The 22669-nt window shown below is 49.2% G+C and overlaps 1 non-coding gene and 2 pseudogenes across 1 annotated transcript; all 3 read left to right on the plus strand.

Moving 5' to 3' along the window:
* The first annotated feature begins 606 nt into the window (after positions 1 to 606).
* LOC130706174 (NADH-ubiquinone oxidoreductase chain 5-like) lies at positions 607 to 1914 on the plus strand (annotated as a pseudogene).
* Positions 1915 to 2291: 377 nt separating this feature from the next.
* Positions 2292 to 2426, plus strand: LOC114238705 (small nucleolar RNA SNORA70). Its single transcript, XR_003624006.1, has one exon. It is a non-coding gene; the product is annotated as a small nucleolar RNA SNORA70 (small nucleolar RNA).
* A 612-nt stretch (positions 2427 to 3038) lies between these two features.
* On the plus strand, positions 3039 to 4210 carry LOC130706175 (cytochrome b-like; annotated as a pseudogene).
* Positions 4211 to 22669: the final 18459 nt, after the last annotated feature.

The following is a 22669-nucleotide window of genomic DNA, read 5'->3' on the forward strand; positions in this document are numbered from 1 at the left end:
TAACACTGATGAACATATATGCAAAAATCCTCAGTGAATTAGCAGCTGAATCCAGGGATACATTAAAAAGATCGTACATCATGATCAAGCAGGGATACAAGGATGGTTCAATATCCACAAATCAATGTGATACACTACATTAACAAATTGAATTAAACCCATATTATTATCTCAATAGATGCAGAAAAGCTTTTGACAAAACTCAACAGCCATTTATGATAAAACCTCAAAGTGGGTATAGAGGAAACATACCTTAACATAAAGGCCACATAAATAAGCCCACAGCTAACATCATACTCAATGGTGAAAAGCTGAAACATTTCTTCTAAGATCAGGAACAAGACAAGGATGTCCACTCTCGCCACTTATAGTTTTGGAAGTCCTAGCCACAGCAATCAAAGAAAAAGCAATAAAAGGGATCCAAATTGGGGAAGAAATAAAACTGTCATGTTTCCAGGTGGCATGATACCACATATAGAAAATCCTAAAGAAGCCACTAGAAAACTACTAGAGCTCAATGAAATTGGTAAGGTTGCAGGATACCAAGTTTATATACAGAAACCTGTTGTATTTCTGTACACTAACAAGCTTATCAGATGATGGTACAGAAGAGCAGACATAAATACAGCAGCTCTTCAAGCAATTCTGTGTAACCGTATTGGAGACACTGAATTTATTATATCAATAGCATGATTTCTGTTTAATTTACATGTGTGAGATCTGCAACAAATCTTCATACTTGACCTAAGCCACTCAAACCTACCTTTAATAGGACTTGTACTAGCTGCAGCTGGAAAATCGACCCAACTTGGTCTCCACCCTTGACTCCCTCAGCAATAGAAGGTGCTACCCCTGTGTTTCAGCCTTTCTCCCCTCAAGCACAACAGTTGTAGCAGGTATTTTCCTGCTCATCCGCTTCTACCCTTTAACAGAAAATAATGAGCTTATTCAGACAATAACACTATGCTTAGGGGCTAGTACTACATTATTTACAGCAATATGTGCTCTTACCCAAAATGATATTAAAAAAATTGTTGCTTTCTCCACTTCAAGCCAGTTAGGCCTTGTAATGGTAACAACCGGTATTAACCAGCCTTATCTATCATTCCTCCACATCTGCACACACACCTGTTTTAAGGCCATATTCTTTATATGCTCTGGGTCTACTATTCACAGCATAAACGATGAACAAGACATCCGAAAAATAGGGGGCCTAATCAAAGCAATACCCTTTACTACAACAGCCCTCATTATCGGAAGCCTAGCCCCAACAGGAATACCTTTCTGTACTGGATTTTATTCTAAAGACCTAATTATCAAGACTGCTAATACGTCTTATCCCAACGCCTGAGCCCTGCTAATAACCCTAATCACCACATCCCTCACAGCTGTTCACAGTACTCACATTATCTTCTTTGCATTATTAGGACAACCTCGCTTTCCCACCTTAACTTTCATGAGTGAAAGTAACCCATTCCTAATCAATTCCATCAAACGCTTATTAACTGGGAGCATTTCGCCGGGCTTATCGTCTCCAACGACACGCCTCCAGTAACAGCCCCTCAAATACCCCCACCCTACTGCGTAAAACAGCAGCCCCTGCTGTAACTATCCTCGGCTTGACTCTAGCCCTCGAACTTAATCTTACTTCTCAAAACTTAAAATGTAAGTATTTCTCAGACATCTCACAAGTTTTCCAACCCCTCAGGATACTTTCCCACTCTCACACACCGTCTTCCACCCTACTGAAACCCGTCAACAAGCCAAAAATCAGCATCTTCTCTCTGAGACTTAATTTGCCTAGAAAGCATTTTACCAAAAACCACCTCCCTTATTCGAATAAAATTATCTACATTAGGATCAGAACAAAAAGGCCTAATCAAGCTACATCCCCTCTCACTCTTCTTGCCCTGAGCACGATTCTAAGTTACGAGTAACCTCTATAATAACCACACCACCAATAAGCAGTGACCAACTAGTAACAATCTCCAGTCAAGAAGCGCAGCTGTACAACGCCACAATTCCCACAGCCTCTTCCCTAAAAAACCAGACTCACCACCTGTATCATAAATTACCCAATCCCCCAGCCCACTAAACTTAAGTACAGTTTCTACCTCCTCATCTTTTAAAACATAAAACACCCCTGAAAACTCTATTATTAAGCCTGAAAGAAATATACCCAAGACAGTCTCATTAGGAACCCAAACTTCCGGGTACTGTTCAGTAGCTATAGCTGTTGTATTACCAAACACTACCACATCCCCCCTAAATAAATCAAAAATGCCATTAGTTTGCAGCCAGTTAAGCCAACCGTGCTCCTTTCCCCGTGGGGGCCCGGTGTGCAATGGCTGCAGACAGCAGCCTCCTCGGTGGTACGTGCAGCCTGTTGCCTGTACAGGTTGCCCTCAGGGACGCTGGATTCGGCCCTTTCCAGTGGACACTCGTGACTGGCATGCTGTCCCCAATCTAGGCTGCAGACAGGTATGCGAGGTGCCTTTGGAGAGCTCCAGAGCACGGTGGCCAGGGTCCACGATGGCCAAGTCATCATGTCCATCCACACCAAGCTGCAGGACGAGGAGCACGTGACTGAGGCCCTCTGCAGGGCCAAGTCCAAGTGCTCTGGCCTCCAGAAGATCTACGTCTCCACAAAGTGGGGACTTACTAAGTATAATGTGGATGAATTTGATGACATGGTGGCAGAAAAGCGGCTCATCCCGGATGGCTGTGGGGTAAAATACAGCCCTAGTCGTGGCCCCTGGACACGTGGTGGGCCCTGAGCTCAGGAGGGCCTTGGCGCCATCCCCTCCTTACTCGGGCCCACCAATACACCCTACTTCCCTGCTTTTTTTAAAAAAGAAAAAAACCATTAAATCTAAAAATGAACCACCAAAAGTCAACACAATCCCACAACCAGCACCACCACCCACAATCAGTCCAAGCCCTCCACAGACAGGGGAAGGTTTTGAAAAAAACCCCACAAAATCACAAAGGACTCAAAATAAATGCAGTGTATCATTATTCTTACATGCAATCTAACCATGGCCAATGACATGAAAAATCATCGTTGTTATTCAACTATAAGAACACTAGTGACCAACATCCGAAAATCACACCCATTAATAAAAATCATCAACAGTGCATCCATTGATATTCCAGCCTCATCAAACATTTCATCATGATGACATTTTGGCTCCCTGTTGGGAAACTTTGATTTTACAAATCTTAACAGGCTTGTTCCTAGCAATACATCACATCAGACACAATAACTGCTTTCTGATCAGTGACACCCATCTGCCGTAAATCATAGATGAATCATTCGGTATGTACATGCAAACGGAGCTTCCGTATTATTTGCCTACTTATTCATGTAGGACATGGGCTGTATTATGGGTCCTGTGCTTTTCTAGAAACATGGAAGACCAGAATTATCCTATTTACAGTTATAGCCACAGCATTCATAGGCTATGTATTACCCTGAGGACAAATCCCATTTTGAGGAGCAACAGATATGACCAACCTCCTCTCAGCAATCCCGTACATCGGTACAAACCTTGTCGAATGGGTCTGAGGCGGCTTCTCGGTAGACAAAGCAACTCTTTACACGATTCTTCACCCTCCATTTCATTCTCCCATTCATCACTGCAGCACTAGCAGCCGTCCACCTACTATTCCTTCACGAAACAGGACCTAATAACCCCAAAGGAATCCCATCTGACATAGACAAAATTCCATTTCACCCCTACTATACAATTAAAGACACTTTAGGTGCTTTATTACTAGTTCTAGAATTGATGGCATTAGTCTTATTCTCACCCGACTTACTAGGAGACCCCGACAACTACACCCCAGCAAATCCTCTCAATATACCACCTCACATTAAACAAGAATGTACTTCCTATTTGCATACACAATCCTACGATCAATCCCCAATAAACTAGGAGGAACACTAGCCCTAATCTTTTTGATCGTAATCCTAGCATTTATCCCAATGCTCCACACATCCAAGCAATGAAGCATAATATTCTGACCCCTTAGCCAATGTCTGTTCTGAATCCTAGTGGCAGACCTATTAACACTAACATGAATTGGGGGACAACATGTAGAGCATCCTTTCATTATCATTGGACAACTAGCATCTATTTTATACTTCTTTCTAATCCTAGTGCTAATGCCAGTAACCAGTATTGTTGAAAATAATCTCCTGAAATGAAGAGTCTTTGTAGAAGATACATCATCCTGGTCTTATAAACCAGAGAAGGAGAACAACACATCTCCCTAAGACTCGAGGAAGCAGCCAGCTCCAGCTCCACCATCAGCACCCAAAGCTGAAATTCTACTTACACTATTCCCTGAAACTTTTTGCCATGGGACATTTACAAAATTATTGAGTACCATTTCAGTATTAAAATGACCTCATTTTACAATAAACTAGTGTGTACTTTGTGCATATCTGCATCACCACATCAATACATACATAAGTAATACATTTTAGGTATAATCATACATTATTTACCCCGTGCTTATAAGCATGTTATTATTGATATTACATAGAACATATACATTGTTAATCGTACACAGCACATTAAGTCAAATCAATTCAGGTCAACATGCATATCATATCCAATAGATCACGAGCTTAATCACCAGGCCGAGTGAGACCATCGACCCACTTGGCAGGTGTCCCTCTTCTCGCTCCGGGCCTGTGATCTGTGCGGGTTTCTACTGATGAACTTTATCAGACATCTGGTTCTTATTTCAGGACCATCTCACCTAAAATCGCCCATTCTTTCCTCTTAAACAAGACATCTTGATGGACTAATGACTAATCAGCCCATGCTCACACGTAACTGTGGTGTCATGCATTTGGTATTTAACTTTTAAGGGATGCTTGGACTCAGCTATGGCCATCTGAGGGCTTAACTCAAATAAATTGTAACTGGACTTTAATTGAACATCATTTACCATCATCATCAACCATAAGTTCAGTCAGTGGTTACAGGACATAAGATTACACGCACGTGTGCAAGTACAGAGTTTAACCACCTACCCAAAATTAAACAGACAAGAAAATAACCCAATCGCACTGTTGACTTCTAAAAAAATGCACAACATGAGAGTTGCGAGTTAAGTTTTATTTGGGGCAAAATGAGGACTGCAGCCCGGGAGACAACATCCCAGATAGCTCTGAGAAACTGCCCCAAAGAGGCAGGGGGAAGGTCAGTATAGATGTGATTCTGGTGCAGGGGGAATATATGCAATCAAGCACATATTTTTTACTGAAGGTTTCTGCTAGTCTTGTGCAGGTTACTGCTAGTCACGAAGAGCAGGCATCGCCGTGAAGGATTTTAGTGCTTTTCTAGATATAAAGAGATACAAGAATTGGGCTCATAAAATGGGCTCCTGAAAATACTAACTATCTGAAGACCTGTTCTGCCAGTTTTCCCAGCACAGAGAGCCTGGTTTCAGCTCTCCACCTGGAACTCCTTTCAGGGGTGCTGAAAGCGAGCAGCTGCTGCAGCACGGGATTTCCTCCTTGTAGAGGGCGATGGCCAGGGCCAACCTGTCGTTAACAGTACCAATAAACTACTTAGATACTCACCATTTCTATAAACAGACATCACTCTAGATCTATCGACCATTTTTATCAAAATTTTAATACTGAATCTGACATAAGCCGCATAAAATAATCATGTAAATATTAATCCATCACATACGTCAACTTGCTAATGTAGCTTAAACCCTAAAGCAAGGCACTGAAAATGCCTAGATGAGTTCATTAACTCCATAAACACACAGGTTTGGTCCCAGCCGTTCTACTAGTTTTTAATAAAATTACACATGCAAGCATCCACGCCCCGGTGAGAATGCCCTCTCGATCACTGAGACTGAAAGAGGCAGGCATCAAAGCACGCGGCACCAGCAGCTCACAACACCTTGCTCAACCACACCCACAGGAAACAGCAATGATAAAAATTAAGCTATAAATGAAAGTTCGACCAAGTTATATTAACTAGGGCTGGTAAATTTCATGCTAGCCACCAGGGTCATACGATTAACTCAAATTAATAGAAATACGGCATAAAGCGTGTTAAAGAGTAATGCAAAATAAAGTTTTAATTAAGCCATAACTAAAATGAAAGTAGACGATGAAAATGACTTTAGTATTTCCTGATTACACAGCAGCTAAGACCCAAACTGGGATTAGATACCCCACTATGCTTAGCCCTAAACCCAAATAATTACAAGAACAAAATCATTCGCCAAAGTACTACTGGCAACAGCTTAAACTCAAAGGACTTGGTGCTGCTTCACACCCCTCTAGAGGAGCCTCTTCTATAATCGGTGAACCCCGATAAACCTCACCAGCCCTTGCTAGTTCAGTCTATATACTGCCATCTTCACCGAACCCTAAAAAGGCATACAAGCATGCATAACTATTATACATAAAAACGTTAGGTCAAGTTGTAACCTACGGGGTGGGAAGAAATGGGCTACATTTTCTATATCTAGAACATATTTTCGCCACATGAAACTTTTTATGAAATCTAAAAACCAAAGTAGCATTTAGTAGTAAATTAAGAATAGAGTGCTTAGTTGAATAAGGCCGTGAAGCATGCACACACCGCCCGTCATCCTACTCAAGTATAATGATAATTTCCTATAATCTATTAGCAAATACTAATCATATGCAAGGAGACGGGTCATAAGGTAAGCATGCTGGAAAGTGTGCTTGGATAAATCAAAGCATAGCTTAAATAAAGCACCTACTCTCCACCCAGGAGATTTCATATCCCATGAATGCCTTGAATTAAAGCTAGCCCAATACCCCTCCCATTATATTAGCATAAGCGGATTAAGCATTCACTCAACATTTAAAGTATAGGAGATAGAATTTAAATTACCCTCTGGCGCTATAGAGGAAGTACCGTAAGGGAATGACAAAATATTAAAAGTAATAAAAAGCAAAGTTTACCCCTTGTACCTTTTGCATGATTTAACTAGCAAAAATTTAACAGAGAACTTAAATAACCCAAAACCAAACAAGCTACTTATGAACAGTTTATTAGAACAAACTCATCTATGTGGCAAAACAGTGAGAAGATTCGTAAGTAGAGCTAACAAGCCTAACGAGCCTGGTGACAGCTGGTTGTCCAGAAAAAGAATTTCAATTCAACCTTAAAAAGTACTAAAAACCGTTTTAAGTCTTAATGTATTTTTAAATGTTAGTCTAAAAAGGTACAGCTTTTTAGAAATGCATACGACCATAACTAGAGAGTAAAAAACAAACACCACCACAGCTGGCATAAAAGCAGCCATCAATTAAGAAGGCATTCAAGCTCAACAATAAATATATCCCAATACCAACAATAAACAAATCAACTCCTAATCTTACTAATGGACCAATCTATTAAGTTATAGAAGCAATACTGCTAATATGAGTAACAAGAAATATTTCTCCTTGCATAAGTTTACATCAGTAACTAATAATATGCTGATAATTAACAGTAAATAAATACAACTCAACACTAAATTATTTATTAAATGCACTGTTAATATAACACAGGCGTGCACCCAAGGAAAGATTTAAAAAAGTAAAAGGAACTCGGCAAACACAAACCCCTCCTGTTTACCAAAAACATCACTTCCAGTATAACTAGTATTAGAAGCACTGCCTGCCCAGTGACAACTGTTAAACGGCCGCGGTATCCTGACCGTGCAAAGTAGCATAATCATTTGTTCTCTAAATAAGGACTTGTATGAATGGCCACACGAGGGTTTTACTGTCTCTTACTTTTAATCAGTGAAATTGACCTTCCCATGAAGAGGCAGGAATAACAAAATAAGACCCTATGGAGCTTTAATTAGTTAATCCAAAAATATATAATTAAACCACCAAGGGATAACAAAATTTCACATGAGTTAACAATTTTGGTTGGGGTGACCTCGGAGAATAAAAAAGCCTCCAAGTGATTAAAATCTAGACTTACCAGTCAAAACAGTATCCCTTATTGATCCAAAAACTGATCAACGGAACAAGTTATCCTAGGAATAACAGCACAATCCTATTCTAGAGTTCATATCAACAGCTGGGTTTACGACCTCGATGTTGGATCAGGTGGTTCTGAAGAACCCAGGGGCAGGGCAGGAATAAAGACGCAGACGTAGAGAGTGGACGTGAGGACACGGGGAGGGGGAAGGGGAAGTGAGAGAGTGGCATGGACATATATACACCACCAAATGTAAAATAGCTAGCTAGTGGGAAGCAGCCGCATAGCACAGGGAGATCAGCTCTGTGCTTTGTGACCACCTAGAGGGGTGGGATAGGGAGGGTGGGAGGGAGACACAAGAGGGAGGGGATATGGGGATATATGTATATGTATAGCTGATTCACTTTGTTATACAGCAGAAACTAACACACCATTGTAAAGCAATTATACTCCAATAAAGATGTTTAAAAAAAAAAGTCCTACGTGATCTGAATTCAGAGCAGAGTAATCCAGGTCAGTTTCTATTATATATTTCTCCCAGTATGGAAGTACAAGAGAAATAAAGCCCACTTCACATAAGCACCTTCAAATAATTAATGATATAATCTTAACTTAATCAACAAATACAAAATAGCCACCCTAGACCAGGGTTTGTTAAGGTGGCAGAGCCCGGTAACTGCATAAAACTTAAACCTTTATGACCAGAGGTTCAAATCCTCTCCCTAGCAAAATGTTTATAATCAACAACTTAATGCTTGTTATCCCTATTCTTTTAGCCGTAGCACACCTAACGCCAACTGAACGAAAAATTTTAGGTTATATGCAACTCCGAAAAGGGCCAAATATCGTGGGACCATACGGCCTATTACAACCCATTGCTGATGCAGTCAAATTATTCATCACAGAACGGCTACAACCAGCTACATCCTCCATCTCCATATTCATCATCACCCCAATCCTAGCCCTAACCGTATGAGTCCCCCTACCCATAGCCTACCCCTTCATTAATAAAAACCTGGGAGTATTATTTATACTAGCTATATCAAGCCTAGCTGTATACTCTATTTTATTATGCCGATGGGCTTCCAACTCAAAATACACACTAATCGGAGCCCTACGAGCAGTGGCACAATTTCATATGAAGTAACGCCAGCAATTATTCTTTTATTCGTTCTCCGAATAAATGGACCTTTCACTCTTTCAACCCTCATCACAACACAAGAACAATTATGATTAATTTTCCCATCATAACCCACTGGCTATAATATTTCTTTCCATTCTAGCAGAAACGAATCGAGACCCCTTTTACCTGACAGAAGGAGAAACTGATCTTGCATCAGGTTTCAACGTAGAATATGCAGCAGGCCCATTCACCATATTTTTCCTAGCAGAATATGCCAGCATTATTATGATAAATATCTTCACGACAATCTTACTCCTAGGAGCATTCCACAACCTATACATACCAGAACTCTATACAACCAATTTTATCATCAAAACACTACTATTGGGCTTCCCTGGTGGCACAGTGGTTAAGAATTCTCCTGCCAATGCAGGGGACACGGGTTCGAGCCCTGGTCCGGGAAGATCCCACATGCCGCAGAGCAACTAAGCCCGTGAGCCACAACTACTGAGCCTGCGCTCTAGAGCCAGTGAGCCACAACTACTGAACCCATGTGCCACAACTACTAAGCCTGCACTCTAGAGCCCACGCTCCGCAACGAGAAGCCACCGTGATGAGAAGCCCATGCACCGCAATGAGGAGTAGCCCCCGCTCGCCGCAACTAGAGAAAGCCTGCACGCAGCAACGAAGACCCAATGCAGCCAAAGATAAATAAAATAAAAATAAATTAAAAAAAAAACTACTATTAAGTCTCCTTCCTATGAATTCGAGTATTCTATCCTCGACTCTGATATGATTAACACATTTACTCCGAAAAAATTTCCTACCACTAACGCTAGCCCTATGCACATGACACGTCTCATCACCTATTATATCAAGCATCCCTCCACAAACATAAGAAATATGTCTGACAAAAGACTTTGATAGAGTAAATAACAGAGGTTTAAATCCTCTTATTTTAAGGATCATAGAAATTGAACCTACCCTTCAGAGTTCAGAATTCTTCATGCTTCCATATTACAGCATATTCTATAATAAGGTCAGCTAAATAAGCTCTTGGGCCTCAAAAATGTTAGTTTATACCTTTCCTGCACTAATAAATCCCATCATCTTTATTATCATCTTAACAACCATCATCTCAGGAACTGAACTGTAATTGTAACAACCAGCTCCCAGTGATTATTAATCTGAATCAGCTTCGAAATAAATATAGTAGCCATTATTCCCATTATAATAAAAAAATTTAACCCATGAGCTATAAAAGCATCCACTAAATATTTTCTAACACAAGCTGCCACATCAATACTACTTATAATAGCAGTTATTGTTAACTTGCACTCCGGCCAATGAACCATCACAAAAATATTCAATCCAACAGCAGCTACAATAGCCCTAACCATAAATCCAGGCCTATCCCCATTCCACCTCTCAGTGCATCCCGTTAATAGCAGGCTCAATGCTATTAACACGACAAAAACTTGCACCCCCGTCAGTACTGTATCAAATCTTACCATCTGTCAACCTAAACCTAGTATTATCTGTATCTCTGTTATCCATCTTACTTGGGGGTTGAGATGGATTAAACGAAACCTCATTCAACATGCATGTAGTGGAGGATATTTTGCAACCACATGGATGTAATGGAGAGTATTTTACTAAATGAAATAAGTTAGAGAAAAACATACTGTGTGAATATCACTTAAATGCAGAATGTAAAAAATAAAACTCGTGAACAAAAAACACTCAGAGAATGAACTAGTGGCTCTCAGTGAGGAGAGAGAGGAGGAGGGGTAATACTGGGGCATGGGATCAAGAGGTACAAGCTACTACGTATACAGTAAGCTTGAAGAATGTATTGTACAACACAGAGAACACAGGCGATGCTTCATAGTAACTGTAAGTGGTGTACAATGTAAAAGTTTGGAATCGCCACACTGTGTATCTGAAAGGAACGCTGCTAACTGACTACACCTCAGTGCGGTCACGCAGACGTGACCGCGAGGTGACGCTGCTGACCGACTACACCTCAGTGCGGTTATGCAGACATGACCGTGAGGCGACGCTGCTAACTGACTACACCTCAGTGAGGTTACACAGACATGACCGTGAGGCTGGGGCAGGGAACCCATCCCCCACACCGTTCAAGGTCACCTGCAGTCCCTGCTGTCCTGGCATTGCCGGGTCTTCTTCCCGTCTCTCCAGACTCTTCTTCCTGGGCGGGGAGGCAGTTCTGGTCTGTCTCAGGCTGTTCCTCTCAGAGATGAGGCGTCAGCCTGGCCTGAGCATCTGCAGGCCACCCTTCTCCAGTGTTAACGTGGCACAGCGGGTAGGTCCGTGCTCCCTGGGCTCCGGCCCCGGCCCTGCTCCTGAGGTGGACGAGGTCTAAGCACGGCTGCATGCGTCTCCCGGCCCTGTATGCCCGCCCAGGAGAAGGGGGTGGGCGGCCTGAGAGCTCCGGCCTTCGCTCTGCCAGCCGCCCGCCCACCTGCCGGGCTGTGAGGAGGCGCCTAAGACCCGCCCAGCACAGCCCAGGCAACCCCCAGACTCGTGAGCACAGTGAGCATTATAACTGAAGCTGGCCAGCGAGGGGCCGGGCCTCTCACGGCGACAGGGACCTGGGGCCAGCCCCGGCTGTGTCAGGAGCCAGAGACAGTCCTCCGCCGGGTCCCTCCTTCCCTGTGACACGGGCTGCTGTAGGGCCCCCTGGGACGACCTGCTCCAGATCCTGCAGCACCTGCTGCGCGGTACGCATTCAGTAGGCACTGAGTGCGGAGGTGACGGCACCTGTCACAGCAGTGGCAGTGGCATAAGTGTCTCTAGAGAACGCTCAGCGGGCGAGGAGCAGTAGTCACCAGCTCTGTGTGTGGTCACCTCGCCGGGGGAGGGGCAGATGGCGGTGTTCCCAGGCCGGCCTCCCCAGTCGCCGGCATCCTTGCCCGCGGAGCAGAACAGGAGGCCTCCGTGCACGTGTGTCTGCAGAGGACAGGACGCAGGCAGGACCTGCAGGATCCGGGCTTCCCCAACACGGAGCCCCAAGGCCCACCCTCCTGCATCCCGCCACTCTCCCCGCTCAGCTTACCCCGGGGCCCCGCCCAGCAGGGTCACTGAGCTGCCCGGCCTGGAGGTCATTCCAGGTGTCCACCTCCTGCATCACCCGGTCGCTTTCTGTCGGACTAGGGAGGTTGCTCAGGAAGCTAACAGACCTGCCCCCCATGACCCCAAAATCCTGCTTCTGGGTATTTATGGGTAGGACACAAAAAACAAGATCTCAAACAGGTAAAGGTTTCACCATGTGTACACGCTACTGGGTACACGAGTGTTTACTGTGCACCCAGAGAGTAGCCTGCACCTGTGTGGATACAGGCTGGGGTTTGGGGAGGACGGGGCAGGAGCTGGGACCCACCACGGTCAGAGGCAGATCAAGTCGGCCCTGTAAGAGGAGGGTGTCCGGAGGGTCTCGGAGATCAGAGCCCAGGCGGCGGGGAGGGGGACCTGAGCCTCTGCACCGAAGAGAACATCCAGATCTTCTCACCTTCGAGTCCACCTCTCCCGCTGCCTCGAGGGCCCTGTCCGCGCCCCGTCTAAGGCCTCTTTGCGCTGGTGCCAGGGGCCGTCCAGGCCTTTCTCAGCAGCCGCCCTCCCCCTGCACCTGACTATTTCCTCTTCTGCTTTATGACAGTCAGCCCACAAACGTGCAGCGACAGCTCCTGACACTGAGAGGTCCCGGGAGCTCACTCCTCCAACCTCCACTTTCCCTCTTCACCGAACACCCGGCAAGGATCTCCCATACACGCGCCCCCCCCCCACCCCACCCCACCCCCGTCCCTAGCCGCCCGCGCCCTCTGCCCCACCCCCCCCATCAACAGGCCTGGCTCCCTCACCACCTCCCGCCACCCGTCCCCGCCCCATGGGCACCGGTACCAGACCCTGACAGCGTTCACTCGCTCGCTCCCCCTTCACAAGGCTCCTCCTGGGGGTCCTGGACACCACCCCGTCTTGATCCTTCCGTCCTCCCGCTGCTTTCCCCCATCTCCCAGCCTCTCTCCTCCATCGTGCCCTCCACAGGCGCCCCCCGGCCCAGCTTTCAGCCACATCTGTTCCCCACAGGCTCCCAGGTTTTACCTCCGCCCCAGCTGCACAGCCAGCTTCCCTCGAACATCTCGTCTGGTGTGTTGGGCAGGCGTCGGGCTCCACTCCACCCCAAACCGGCTTTGATTTTCTCAGCAGCCTGTCTTCTTTCAGCTTCATCTTTTCTGCCTGTTTACGTCACAACTCCTGGCATTGTCCTCGATTCCGCCGTTTGATTCCTGAACATCCACTCCATCAGCAGGTCCCGCTGGCTCTGCCTGAAGGATGTAACCGGAAGGCACACCATCACCTCCACCCACGTCTCCCCAGCTTCCCAGCCTCCGCCACTGCCCCACTGCTCCCTACAGCCTGGTCCACACGGCAAAGCGACCCTGTTGCTAGAGTGGGCACATAGCCGCCCTCAGCTGAAGGTCCCCCAGCAGCCCTGCTCTCAGGGTCGGAGCTGCAGACCTCACATGCCGGCCAGGCTGCCGGCGCAGTTCCCTGGGGGTGGCCTGGGGCCCCAGAAGTCACAGCTGGGTTCCCATCAGCCCCAGGGCATTATTCCCTCCGCGCTCACGTTCCCCCAGTTACGGGCCAGGGTTCCAAGCACTGGTACCGTTACGACCAACAAATGCAGAAACAGGTGTTAACGCTTCTCGCTTCTGTCAGTCGAGGATAAGATGACAAAAATGTATAATTTACTCTTCTCAGTAGAGAGTTAGTTTTTGGAAAGCAGGTCTCATAAAACAAGAAATGTTTTACGTTAGTATATAATGGGCTTACTATATTTTACTGATTACCATAAATGAAAACTCAGACAACTATCGATACAGCCCACCAAATCCCAGCTCCACACTCTCCTCTGTAAAGTCAGGGGTTGTCCAGTCCTGAGACCAAACACGTGAGGACACTGCCTGACAGAACGCACGGCAGCCATCCCTCTATCCTTAGGTCCCGTCGCTGTCCCACCCAACACTTGTCAAGACCGTAGAAGATCCAGGCGACAGGGATTCATTCCTGCCCTGGGGTTGTACACGGGGACAAGTCAGACTCACCTCCCACTGCGGGGGTGACAGCCAGGAGCAGGTGGTGCCACCAACGGGAAGTCAGAGGAAACAGCAGGGGTGGAGGTGTCTGTCTGAGCTGCTCTAACAGGACTGGACTTGGGGCTTAAGCACGAGTCGAGTCCTCACAGCCTAGAGACTGGACGTCCAGGATCAAGGTGCCGGCAGATTCAATGTCTGGTGAGGCTTCTTCCTGGTTCACAGACGGCGTCTTCTCCCTGTGTCTTCACATGGCAGAAGGGCTGGGGGCTCTCTGGGGTCTCTTATCAGGGCACTAATCCCATTCACAGGGGCTCCACCCTCATGACATCATCACCTCCCAAAGGCCAACACCATCACTTCAGGCATTAGGATTCCACAGGAGTTTGGGGGACACACATTCAGATCATAGCACTAAACCAACGTACAGGATTCATGCTGAGGGCAGACCAAAGGGTCAGACCTCGTTAGGGGAGGAAGGGGGATGAGGAATCCAGTCAGATGTTGATGGTGGTCAGAAGTTGAGCCTGGGGAGCTCTGGCTAAACTGACACAACAGGAATCTTGCTAAAATGGACAATGAAAATACAGACGCTGAAGCCTGAAGGGTCAGGGCCTAGTTGGGAACTGCTCAGAGGAGCCCAACCAGTTTGGTCCGGGAGCGACTGTGACCCTCCTCTGCTCCAGACCACATGGCACTTCTGTCACACTGGTCCAGGCTGTCCCTTCTACAGGGTGCAGGGGGGACGCAGCGTTCCTGGAGCCCCAGTCCTGTTCCCAGAGCTCCACAGGCTCCCCTGGGGCGTGTGACAGGCAGACCTCAGATGTGAACCCGAGATCTCTCCATCACCGGAAACTGATCACAATAACACGAATCACACGACTTGGTGGGTGTCCCGGTGCATATAAAGCTTGCTTACACTATGTTTCGATCTGTTATGTATACAGACTTACATCTGAACAACCTACACACCTTAACACTTCATCGTTAAAAAACAGTAACCAGCACCTGAGTTTTCCAAGTCAGAATCAGTAAAATCACTGTCACACGTCAAATGATGAAAGTCTGAAACACTCTTAAGCGTAACTAAAACATGACAAAATGAGCAAATGCAGTTGGAGAATCGGCACCAGATTTGCTCAACGCAGGATTGCCACAGACCTTGGATCTGTAAGAAACACAGCATCTGCAGAGCACAGAGCAGTGGTCGCCAGAGCTCGTGGGGAACAGCAGAAACGTGAGCGGCAGCTACCCGGGAGAGATGTGTTAACTGACCCAGTGCCAGGAGAGTCACCCAGGGTCCCGCTCAAGGAGCACCTACCCTCAGTGCAGGACCAGGCGGGGGTCTCACGTGCAGGAGGCACAGCTGCCCATCGCCCTCTCCTCAGCCCTGCAAACGACGGCATTTCCCACAGTGGTCGGGGGATTCGGCCCTTGTCCTTCACGTTCAGAGCCTGCCATCTCTTGGAAAAGCGTTACTGACCCTGGGTTTGCCTCGTACCTGTTTCCTCAGGGCTCCGTCCTGCAGGTCGGCCCCTTGGGTGGATCGGGAGGGGCTGCACAGGCCAGACCTGGGCCAGCCCTCCAGACCCCAGAGGCCTGGGCCACCTTCCTCCCCTGCTGCCCCAGGAAATTCCAGAGAACTCGGTGCTCTGACGGCACGGGGTCCGCTTCTTACTTTTAAAGGTGAGCAGTTTCCCCCGACGGAGGCTTTGCTGGGGTGAGACCCCCTTTCCAGCTCTGGCCCGGTGGTCATGCGACAACGCCCCGGGATCAGCCAGGATGTGACAACACGGTTCCCTGCGTAGAGTCTGAGTGTCTTATCTTGATCCCCCCCGGAGGGGATCCTGCCTGTCGCATCTTCATTTTGAAGTGGCAGCACAGGCGACCTATGTCTTGTGAAGTGACCCCGCTTCCTCACAGCTCAGAAGACATTGAAATACATACACTTGTGGTTTCTATTACATTAAAACTGTACCATCAGAGACTTCGCTGGTGGCGCAGTGGTTAAGAATCCACCTGGCGGTGCAAGGAACACGGGTTTGAGCCCTGGTCCGGGAAGATCCCACATGCCACAGAGCAACTAAGCCCGTGCGCCACAACTACTGAGCCTGGGCTCTGGAGCCTGTGAGCCACAACTACTGAACCTGCGTGCCACAACTACTGAAGCCAGCACGCCTAGAGCCTATGCTCTGCAATGAGAAGCCACCGCAGTGAGAAGCCCGTGCACCACAAAGAAGAGTAGACCCCGCTCGCCACAACCAGAGAAAGCCCACGCACAGCAACGAAGACCCAACGTGTCCAAAAATTAATTTTAAAAAACCTGTACAATCAGGGAAAGGAAATCCTGTGTCACAGCTGCTGATGAAATCCACAAACATCGTCTTACCATGTTGAAGCCCCAGGTTGAGACCCGCACTCCGTGCGCTGCACCAAGGACACACCCGCTCAGCCCGCAGCACAGGACGGTGCGTGGGGACAGAGCCCGGCGCCCCGGGCCTGGATCTCAGTGGCGACAACTGGCCTTGCGGCCACGGGCAGCTGGCCCCTCCCTCCGGCTTACTCCTCCATCTGTGAGCTGAGCCCGGTCCTCATGGCCCCCCGAGTTGCAGGCTCCACAGCCCCACCCCTCGGCTCACCCGAGAACAGCCGCGTAGGAGTATCTGTGCTGCCAGGGACAGACAGACAGGACCCAGCCTGTGTCGAGGGTGAGCGGCTGGGGAGGGGTAGAAGCCTCAGGTCCCCAAGCGGGCCGAGCGCAGAGAGGTTCCCTCAGCAGGTGACCTCCGTCCCCCGGGACGGCCTCCCTCCAGCCCACCGCTCTGCCTGCCCTGCGTCAGCCTCCCCCTCCAGCTTCATCTGCCGTGAAGGGTTCGTCGTTAGGAGAGCCGTGTACTAGTCCTCTCCGCCGAAAGCTAGACGTTTACCTCGGGCAGTCACCTCCTCGCTCCGGGTCAGGCTCGCCTCCCTGGGAGCTGAGACGCTGGACCAGTCCACGGGACCAGCTGGTGTCCGTCCTGGCGGCGGTGGGGGTTGTCTACACCCACCGGATCCGGAGCCCTGGGCTCCTCCAGCCTTCGTCCTCCACTCAGGAAGTGCTCTAGCCAGGAGGGAAGGGAGGACTGCGGGACTGGGAGGAAGGAGCTGCCTCCGAGTTCTGAGAACTAAACAACTGAAAGACTAGGTATTTCTGGTAACGAGTTACTTGCGTTTTCAGACCAACTAGGAAGGCCCGGCGTCTGAGGGTGCTGAGCCCAGCTGGACCAGGTTTCCCGTCAGGGGCTTTCTGGAGATGGTGCATTCGAGCACCCTCCTAGGTGACACGTCACAAGTGAATTAGTGTCACAGTTACCGAACCAGGTTCGTTCTGCCTGGTGCAGGGCCAGCCAAGACGCTGAGCTGCCGAGGTCTGCAGCAAAAAGGGCTTAACTGCAAGGCAGCCAAGCAAGGAGGCTGGAAAACAAATCTCAGATCTGCCTCCCAGAAGGCAAGGGGCTGGGGTACTAATGGGACAGCGAATAGGGCTGCCGTGATGGGCAAAAGGTGTGTAATCGTCCTTCTGCGCAGGCGTAACTAGGCTCCAGGCCTCTGCACGTTCACAAGGTCTCCAGTGCAGGTGCAGGCCCAGTTGAGGGGTCGGTGGTCCGACCCCATCTCAACTGGCTGAGCCTTAACTCGACACAGCTGACTCCAAGTTCCTGGAGAACAACTCCGACAAACACTTACTGATTAGGCTGCCTGGAGGCCACGCAAGTCTTCACAACCTTCGTTAGGGATGGCAGGTGGAGTGCGTCTAACCCACGGGTTCGAGGTTCAGCACCGCCATCTTCTCGTCGTTCCTCCACCTCCAGGGAAAGAGGTGAGGATGCCTTTGGCTACTCCCTGCTGCTAAGGGGCAGAGAGCCAACAAGCGCTTGAGAAGTCAAACTGCCAAGCACTCATTTGAGAGTACTTTCTTGTTTCTGGTTCGATGTTAACATTGACCCAACAAATAAATACCACCCAGGCACCAGCTATCAAGGCAGCCACGGGACCGAGACTGGTAACTGAAACTGCAAAGACATACCGCTCCGGAGCACAGAGAATGCCAACCATGGTTAACATTTAGGATTTTTAGGGATCCAGGGAAAGACAGGGGTCAGGTGATCAGCCTGATAGGTTACCAGAGCAACCAAAGTAGAAGTCCTTCCAAACCTAGGAAATTAGAAACAAAGGACTACCACGAGAACAGATCCTTCTTATAACAAGTTATTTAAATTGCCTTCTGAAGCGTCTGCTGTGACCAAAGCCACCACTGCAGCAAACCCACTCACCTTGATTTCTTTCTCGCAGCTTCTGAAAAGCAGCTGAAGATCTGTCGGGGTTCACCTGCCCCTGAAAGAAGTCAGTGTCGGGGTCTGGAACCAGACAAGATTTGGATGATCTCGGTCGCGGTCTTCCTTCTGCAGCGTGGTTTCCGTTTCCCATCGCATTTCTCACAAGGTCCCGTCCAGCAGGAATGAAGCCGGTCTCCTGGATGTTTATCCTCCAAGATTTCAGCCTAGGGTTTCTGTGTAACTGCCTTTAAAAGCTTCATTAAAAGGGTTTTAAAAAAAAAAAAAAAGGGTTTTGCTACGAGTCCAAACTTGGGGGTCCAGGTGTAGCAGCGCCCAGTCGCTCCCAGGAATCCCACAGTTGCCTCCTGGTGGCAACTGCAGTCCTGGCTAGAGCTTCCCTCCCAGCAGGGAGCAGCTCTCTGTCCTTGAGTTCAAAACCCCAGAATATTTAACAAAGGGCTGAAAATCTACCTTTTTCTTGGACACCTTACAGCCTCGTTCAGCCAAGAAGGTCAAAGTCAAACCCATACCTTGGTCTCAGGAGTCCTTTGTCTCACTGGTAATCAGGGCTCCCCCGTTTAGTTCAAGGTCCCTCAGGTCTCGCCAGGACTTCTCCAAGTAGTATGAGAATTTTTAACTCCCTGAGGAAGCACCGTCCAGCAGTACTGGAGTTTAACTCCTTTATCTCGACCTTCCCATTAGAAAGCAGACAACTCTTGGGATTCAAAACTCAAGGATGTGCAAAAAAGGCCTCCTTCAAGTCCAAGATGGTAACCCAACAAGAATCTGTGGAGAGAATCATTAGCAGAGGATGGTTAGGGGCTAGGGATGAATTCCTACAACTTGTTAATTGCTCTTCAATCATGTACACACATTCACCTGTGAACCAATCACCAAGTGACCAGCAAGAGAATATTGGGTCATAATGCAGGGAGGCTGTGAGGAGTTCACCCGACGCTTTGCTTGCTACTTTAATGGATACTGCATTAAGTTTGGCATGTCTGCCCCCCTACAGAGCCTGACCCGCACAGGTGTGGCCATCTCCACTCTTCCCAGCACCCCCCCATCCGCCCATCCCCCAGACTCACCCTCCGTGGTATCGCTCCGGGAATCACTGTTTTTGAGGTTAGAGTGATAGAGCCTGCAGCGTGCAGGCCTGCTCTGGTGGTGCTTTAATATCCACTCAGCGTCCAGGTGCAAAGGCAACCCTGGTATTTAATTAAGTCAATCTCATCCCAGAAGGCGAGTGAGGCCATCAGGCATGTACGGAAAACTATCAGTGGTTCTTCCCCAGCCGGAGAAAAGGTTTTCTCAAGGGCTCTCTGCACACCCCTATTACTAACACTCTCAAGACAAAGTTTAGAAAGCCGGATATTTAAAACCGAGTTCCCCCCACCTCCTGTGTTGATAAGCCCCACCCTTGACTTCCCACTGCCACGTCACCCATATGGAAGACAATGACGGACTCGGAGCGATCATCCTTGGTCACTGGCATCAGTAGTTACCTGGGGCACCTGAGCTGCCACCTGCTTACCTTCAAGAGTCTCAGATGGGGCACTCTTCCAGCGTCCCTCCTGCCCGCAATATCCACGTTTGGGGGGGGGTCCCACTATCAGGCTCCGCATTCAAGCGGGGGCGCTTGAGGCCTCCTACCTTTTGCCGAGTCCCTCATGGGGGCCTCCGTTTGGTCCGGCTCTTCCCTGGGTTCAGGCGGCCGCCAGCAGAATAGCCTGTTGCATTCTCCTTTGTTCCCTTTTCTCCTGAACCTGGTCCCTACAATTAAAAACAAGACAATGAGACACAGACAGACATGAACACATGAGACCAGAAACCAGAGCCCCAGCCTCCAACCCCGGTACCTCAGCAGCCGCGACCTTTCCTATTGTCCCCCAAACGCCCGCCAGCCGGGCCTCCAGCCACCATCGGGTCAGGACCATCCAACGATCGAGACACAGGTGCGTTTCTTTAACGAGATCACTCACCCAGAAGACGTCTCCCTATCCAAACCCCAAAACCGTTTTTCTGGCACAAAACGAAACAAGCACAGAAGGTCGGGGTGCCCGGTGGGGAACTGGGGGACGGCCCTGGGGCCAAGGGACCCGAGGCTCAGGCTCGGCCACCGGCTCCCGGTACCCAAAAGGGGCCACGACCCTCGGGCCAAGGTTCCTCCGGACTCCCTCCCGACCGGCTTCCAAATCTGTTACCAAACCAAGTTCGTTTGTGCTCAACGCACAGCAAACAAGTTTAGACGCAAGAAGAGGTTTACTCACAGCCAGACCAAGAGAAGAGAGAGCGACTCAAGCCCCCCTCAACGAAGGCCAAGCTTTGCCGGGTCAGGAATAAAGCGGCCGGAAGGGGCGGGGCCTGGGCGGCGTGGGGCACGTGGTGGGCGGGCTGAGGCCGGGGGTGGGACGTGGGGCACGTGGGGGGCGGGCTGAGGCCGGGGGTGGGACGTGGGGCACGTGGGGGGCGGGCTGAGGCCAGGGATGGGACGTGGGGGACGTGGGGGGGGCGGGCTGAGGCGGGGGAAGGGCATGGGGCACGTGGGAGGCGGGCTGAGGCAGGGGGCGTGTGGGGGACGTGGGAAGCGGGCTGAGGCAGGGGCGGGGGCGGCGTGGGGGACGTGGGCGACGTGGGGGGCACGTGGGGGGCGGGCTGAGGTAGGGGGCGGCGTGGGGCACGTGGGGGGCGGGCTGAGGCAGGGGGTGCGTGGGGGACGTGGGGGGCGGGCTGAGGCCGCGGGTGGGGGCGCGGGGGACGTGGGGGGCGGGCTGAGGCAGGTGGTGTGGGGCACGTGGGAAGCGGGCTGAGGCGGGGGCAGCGTGGGGCACGTGGGGGGCGGGCTGAGGCATGTGGCACGTGGGGGGCGTGGGCAGTGCGGGGAGGGCGCAGGGAAAGGGGTGAGGAGAAGGTGCGTAAGGGTCCTTCTGCGCAGGCGTAACTAGGCGCCAGGCCTCCCCAAGGTCACCAGGTCTCCAGTGCTTGGGCGGGCCCAGTTGAGGGGTCAGTACTCCTCTCCAGTCTCAACCGGCTCAGCCTAAGCTCGAGGCAGCTGAGCCTCCAAGCTGCTGGAAAACAGCTCAGGCAAACAGCTTACTGTTTAGGCTCCCTGCCGCTTGGAGGATATGAAGTCTTAAAATGACCTTGATTAGTCACGGCAGGTGCAATGCACTGACTCATTACCCACGGTTTCAGTTTGAGCCTCAAACGAGGGATGTGGCTGTGATCCTTGACTTATAAGGGGGTTTTAAAAATGAGATTGATCACAGGAATAGAGCCGCCAGGAGACGTTCAATGGCTCACGGTCAGTGTCCGAGGTTGAAACCTGGCCCGACTAATAACAGGGTCTGGGTGGGGACACAGAGTGTCTCATGCCCGCTGAAACCCGGGGCAATGCCTCTGACGAGTGTTGAATGACTTAATATAGGAAAGCAAATATCTCAACTTAATCTCATATTTTATTTTAGACTGACAGCCAGCCCTTCCGAGGATCAGAACCTCAGGAACGGAAGTGGCCTTAAAAATCATACAACCCAAGTTAAAAATGTGTTTTAGAGCATCACATAAGCAAACAACCTGACCTATAGGGGTTCAGAGAAAGAAGAAACCGCTAGGCGGCGGGGGCTACAACGGAGACAAGTCTTAAGCCCCGAGTTAGATGGGAGCTCTGAGGGCACAGGTGTGGCCTGTATGGACGTGCAGGTTGTTGACTGCACGAGGGACTTGTGGCAGCTGAAATCCAAGAGCTCCACTCACCAAGCCCTGTACTTCCACTTTGTGGACCGGTAGGAGAAGGGCAGTGATGAACCTCGTTCAGGGGGCAGAATCTATCAGTGTGGGTTTAAGGAGAAGGGCTGGACCACCTTCTAGAACTGGGGCTTCATGGAGGGAGAAGGGAGCAGACTGGGGGCCAGTTTCAGCAGAGATGAAGTAGGAATCCGCCCTGCTTTCCTGCGGTGCCTGGCAAAACAGAATCCCTCAGCATCCGCTGGATGCAAGTAACAGCAGTACAAACAATAAATAGTGATACAAGTAATAAATAGTGATACAAGCCATAAATAGTGATACAAGCCATAAATAGTGATACAAGTAATAAATAGTGATACAAGCAATAAATAGTAGTATAAG

The sequence above is a fragment of the Balaenoptera acutorostrata genome, chromosome 21 (assembly GCF_949987535.1).
Source record: "Balaenoptera acutorostrata chromosome 21, mBalAcu1.1, whole genome shotgun sequence".
NCBI lineage: Eukaryota > Metazoa > Chordata > Mammalia > Artiodactyla > Balaenopteridae > Balaenoptera > Balaenoptera acutorostrata.